Genomic DNA, 5,911 nt, shown 5'->3' with positions numbered 1-5,911 from the left:
TTTTTCTGTTTTATGAATGCAGGGTGTTTAATGTGGAGCAGTGGCCAATGTCAGTAGATGGTGGTGCATGGGAAAACGAGAGCCCGGCCCCCCTCTGTCTGAGGAGTTCTCATGGTCCCTGTGCCCGTCCATAGGAGCTATAAGGCTGTGGGCTAAAACAGAGCACCAAGGAATAAATAATCATATTCACATGTCAACATTATATTGTAATTATGTATTACTATGTTATTCTAACAAAGAGCTTGATTTCTTTCTAATTTTAAAGTACAATTCAGCCTAATAACGATACATATCACCTATTCACATTAGTATAAGCACAAATAAGAAATGTTTAGCGGTAAATTTAAAACAATGAATAAATGTAATAATGTTACTTTAAAATTGGCTATATGGTATATTAGATGCATTATGCTAAATAATGATACCCAGTAGTGTCAGAAAGTGATGCAGGGCCACAGTAAAAGAAAATGAAAGCAAAAAGACTTTAACAATAAAGGGTGTGTCATGTGTGAGTGGAAAGAATTCTAAATATTTATTTTGAATCATAAAACACCTGAAATTACATTCGTATAAAGTCACAACACCCTTTATTACTGGCTGATAGAAAGTAGTTCTGTACAGTACAGGTTGTTGAAGTTGCAGTTGTAGAGTATAGTGTAGTGTTTTTTGATATTTTACTACTGTGAGACATCAGACCTGAGATGAGCCTTAAGAGAAGTGTGAGATCAACTTCAATAACTGCATACAGGTAACAGAGACAGGTCCTCAGCCTTGTTCTTGCCATTCTCAGTAGACCTTTGGCTGAGCTGTTTTTACACTACAGCAGAGAGCGTTTTGAACCAGAACATGTCGAGGCAGGGGCTTGTATTCAGCGCTGATAGCCCCCCTCAGCCACTTCAAAGAGGAAGCAGCAGCCCATAATTGTTTGATGTAAAGTTCATAGAGACAGAAACTTTCAAGTCCAACACACAGGGGAATCTCTGAAGGTCCCTCTCACCCCCTACTCCACCTCTTCACCCTCAGTCAGGGGCAGCTGTAGAGGAAGGAAACCCACCTGAGAGCGGCCCTGTTTGGAGTTTAAAAGGTGTCACCTCCAGCACATCAGCAAAATGACTGGATTTTTAAGAGCACACAGCAACATCCTCTTTAGGATTATAAGCCAGTTTCCACATTTTGGGTTTACTGGGTGTTTTTTGTAGGCCTTGTATACTATATTTGCCTACTGCAATGTATAGCTTTAGGGCAACTTTCTCTCAATGTATACACACTTACTATAGCAGCAGAAATAAAAAGTATAATAGAGGAAGCTGTTAAGGCTGATCATAATATTTTCATCTTCAAGAAAGGTCACAGGGTGTCACACTCCCAGCAGGTCACAAGCCACTGTTGGATTGGTCAGGTCACGCGGTGTAGGGAGGGAAAATAGAGGAATGCTGTGACTCAGGAGAGTCATATGTGCCAGTAGGCAACTCTGGTCACAGTGTGATGGTAAAGACTTAAGAGAAACTATAGCCCTGGGGAATGGATCTCCTACAGACACATTGTAGTCTGCATGTTTGTAGTCCGCCCCCTACACAGACAGGTCAAACCAGCCCTCTTCACGCTATCATTCTGATTAAAGGCAGCCCCATGCTTTTTTAATTAAAAGACAACACCCATGTCAAAACAGGGAGGCAGCTCAGACTTCCAGAGGAGAGACAGGGACAGAGGTTAAACATTTTTAATAAGACAAGTTCATTTTTCCAGGCCTAAGGGGGAAACAGCAACAGACACTCAACACAACACAGACAACTGCTCATCTATAAATTAAAGGTAGCAAGGCAGCTAAATGACTAAAGGAATGCTAAAAATTTGCCAAATAAAAATTAAATGGTCGTTTGCAACAAGGATCCACTAATTGTAATGCTTTTTGATCATTGCTGAATATTAGTCCTGGGACTAATTTAAACATTGTTTAAATAATTGATCATATTTTTTGACAGTTCATTTAATTTACACATATAAAGGTGATGATTTCAAATTGACTTTTGTCTGACTAGTCACAAACCCTGAAGTATTCAATTTAAAAAAGTATAACATAGAGAAAGTCAATAAATCCTCACATTAGAGGTTTGAATCCGGCAATGTTTGCAATATGAAGGCATGTTTGGAGCATGGCTATAATGATAATAAGGTTGGGGTGTCAGTTCACCATGTTGATCCAGACTGAAATTTCTCAACGAAGGGCTGCCATGAAATTTTCATACGGACATCAGTTGGTGTTTGATGGTTCCAAGATGACAAATCCTGCTCATTCCCCTGATCCTTTCTTTCAGATGGAGAGCAGTAGTGTTATGAAGACAGCAAAGCTGATGTTGCAGCTTACTATGATGAAGAGATAATGTGATTATAATGAAAATGCATACCTACAATTCATCATAAACAACTAAGTTTTCAGATGATATACAAACACTGTGCAAAATATTGAGCACTGACCTGATTGTGTTTCGCCTGGGAGAAATCACAGAGTTTGTTTTACATCATCCCTGAGTCAACATCATCTATTCACTCTCTAAGGATTGAGGCCATATTAGAGTACTTGCTGAAATGAAACTCTCAAGTCTTCTGAAGATGGTAACATAGGGATGGGACACACACTGACACAATAAAAACACTCAACTATAATAGGTCTCTCTCGCCCGGTTATTGCTTCCTCTGAAAACTCACTGACATTTTTGTAAATGTCACCGATTTACATCATTCTCGGAGGACCACTTCAGCTGGTGGTGTTCATGGGTAATTAGGCAACGTCCACCACATGCACCTCCACGCTCAGGGAGGTAGAGCAGGTGGGAGGGGTAGAAGCAAAGTGGGTCTAAGTGCAGGAAAGAGGGGGCAAATGTTTTAAAGAAATGGAGTGACAACTGAAAGAATATCATCGAATCTCTTTACAAAATAAACACACAAGGTTCTTCAGAGTAAAACCAGGACACAGAGCTTTGAAGAGTGGCTATTCACACTGTTGACCTTTTTACAGCCTTGTATTCCTGCCAGTTTCGCTTTCCAAAAACACCATAAGCACCCTTCTGCTTCCCATTCACCCAGTCAGCCTTTTGACCTCAGCCTGTGCTGTTTTCACAAGGAGGATGAGTAAAAGCATGGGCTTCAATTAAAACTTTAAAGCAGTTACATGTAAAAATCAAGCAACAACAACATGCTGAAAATGTTAAATACTATAAACATTTCAAATAAAAATATACATATTGCAGGACATTTCAGTGGTGATTTTTTAAGTGTTAATACAGAGTATGACTGGTAAGTTTCAGGGTAGCACCACCCTAAATCAGCCTTTGTCTTTTGTTTTGGCCTCTGTCTACTTGTGTGGTTAACAAGGCCTCTGAAAGAGACCCTCATCTGTAACCTTTATGTCCTCTCCTCATTATCCACAATAGATATTTGTTCTCCATGGGAGGTCAGGCCTGGTCACACAAACACTGAATATATGTCCTGCCTGGTGTTTTTATCCTTCACAGATCAATTGCTGTAATGGCTGACTTATATGTGAACCAACCATGTTTTGCACATTGGTTTTCCTCTGCCCAGCAGGGTATTTATAGACGTAAGACATTCCCTACATCCTTACCATACTCTTAACAATCTCATCTAACCCTAACCTTAAACCTTAAAGCTTAATCATAAAACCACATATTAAAACTCAAACAGCCCTTCGAAGGTGAGTTAGAAAATGTCCCCACTTTCCCAAGATATCGTCACTCCCATGGAATAAAACTCAAACTGCTTGTCACAGTGTATAGTCACGCAGGTTCATTAGGACACACACAGAGACAAAAGTCCTGCAAATCCTAGCCTCAGTTGTCCCAGCTATGCAACCAACAGCTTCTTTGTTTCAGTTACATTTATTTACAAAGCTCTGTGTAAACTGATGGCAAGCTAGCACAGGTGTCTGTGTGTAATTGCTGCCTGCTCAAAACACCATCCATCAGACAGAGGGTTGGTCTTGTTCAAGGAAAATGGTGTGAGTGACGAAGCATTTTTTGTGGGATCCCCTTCAGTTGACCTCATGTTGACACCACAGGCTATGCTACTGTCAGTTTTCCCAAGGGTCCGGAGCTGTATGGTTCTCTGCTTTGTCAGGGCTTTCTAGCCAAGATACTAATCTGTCTTTCATCAAGATTGCAGTCAGGCTTTTCTTTTGTTTGGCATGAACCTTGTGGCCACTGGGAAAAGGCTTCCTGAGTATTATCTCCATTCCAGGATATTCTCAGCCCTTCCTTGTGATACAGTATCAAAACAACACATTATACAGCTGCACCCCACCCTGTTCCTCATATCAGTGCTGCTGACTACTACTGAACCTCTCATTTCTCACTTCCTACCTCTGCCATAAAAAAAAAATCATTTTAGTGTCCTGTGGTGAGAAAAGAAACCAAAACACTCATGGCACCCACTTACACATAAGCACACTGAAATGACACGGTGGACGAAATATAAACCTGTTAGACAACAGACTAGTGTCGCCCCTCCCCAGGCGATTGCCCTTTGGCTCTTAGTTACTATTGTTCGCCTCTGTTCCCAGGCACTGACATCTGGTGACAATGGCCACAGCGGGAAAGAGGAAAGCCAGTGCACACATGCACAAATATATGTATAAAAACACACACAGACATCTGCAGGCAGCAGAGAAGCAAACACACTTAAGTGGACACATAATTGAAATAAAAAGTTGCATAATAACCCCATTTAAGCACTAGCATGCAAATTTATGAATTCACACAGAGAAGTGGAAACAAACGATATATGTACTTTAATGTCAGAGCCAAAATGAATTATGGCACTTATAAATACACTCACATTTGCAGAAACACATAGTCCTACAGGCATGGCAGGGTCAAGACCTACGTTCATTTCCTGGAGCCTTACCATAAACTAGTTAGCACCCTAAAATTTAGTGATTTATGTGGTGGTCCCCAGAGTGAGTAATAGAAGGTGCATACACACACACACAGACACACACACGCACACACAAAGTTACATGCAAAACCATACAAAATAACACAGACACAAGTCAGATGTATAAATGCTTATTAAGAGTTTAAGGGATCGCATAAAAACAGCACACACAAATACACAAAGTTAAACACATTTTGTCCCCATTAAAGGGGAAAGTTAGATACCTACTGTAGGTAGGCTGGGGGAAACACACACACACACACACACACACACTCCCAGCATGTTTTTCTCTAACTGTCAGTAGTGGCAACAACAACACACCAGTGAGAATATTGTTTGCTTCAGGTCCCATGCTAACCTGTCAATTATCCATGGGGGTCTCAGACTGCTGTCTCTGTGGAGGGGTGGCACTGTGTCTCTGATGTGGGATGCTGCCAAATTAGCTTGAGGGGGGTGTCCCCTCTGCAAATTACAGAGGCAAGAGAGGAAGTGAAGAAAGAGGGTGTGTATAGGACAGTAAAAGAGAGAGAGAGGGGCTTCAGGTTCAAACAGCTAAAGACCTGGATATGACAGGAGTAGTAATAAGAGTTGTTTAGATTTAGCTGGTGGAGAATTAGGACAAGACATGACCTCATCCTTGATCTTTCTTTACTCAGATCAGACCAGAAAGTACCATAATAAAATTAATTTGCAGTTTTACAAATTAGGTGGTACTGGACGCTTGTGACAACTATATATCATTCAAGATAACACAGTACATTGACTTCTCATTAAGTACAGTAGAGTTACTGATCACAATGATTTCAGTCACTGTTATAAATACTGGTTATGGGGCTCTGAATCCAGTAAATGTCCCAGTAAATCCTACCAAAGGTCAAAATCTTTAAAAACAGGTAATCAACACGTATTTGAACTTAAAACAAAATGCCACATATGTCTCTAGAATGACTGGACATCTGTG

Source organism: Mastacembelus armatus, chromosome 1 (assembly GCF_900324485.2).
Source record: "Mastacembelus armatus chromosome 1, fMasArm1.2, whole genome shotgun sequence".
In the NCBI taxonomy this organism is placed as follows: domain Eukaryota; kingdom Metazoa; phylum Chordata; class Actinopteri; order Synbranchiformes; family Mastacembelidae; genus Mastacembelus; species Mastacembelus armatus.
This window is presented reverse-complemented; position numbering follows the sequence as displayed.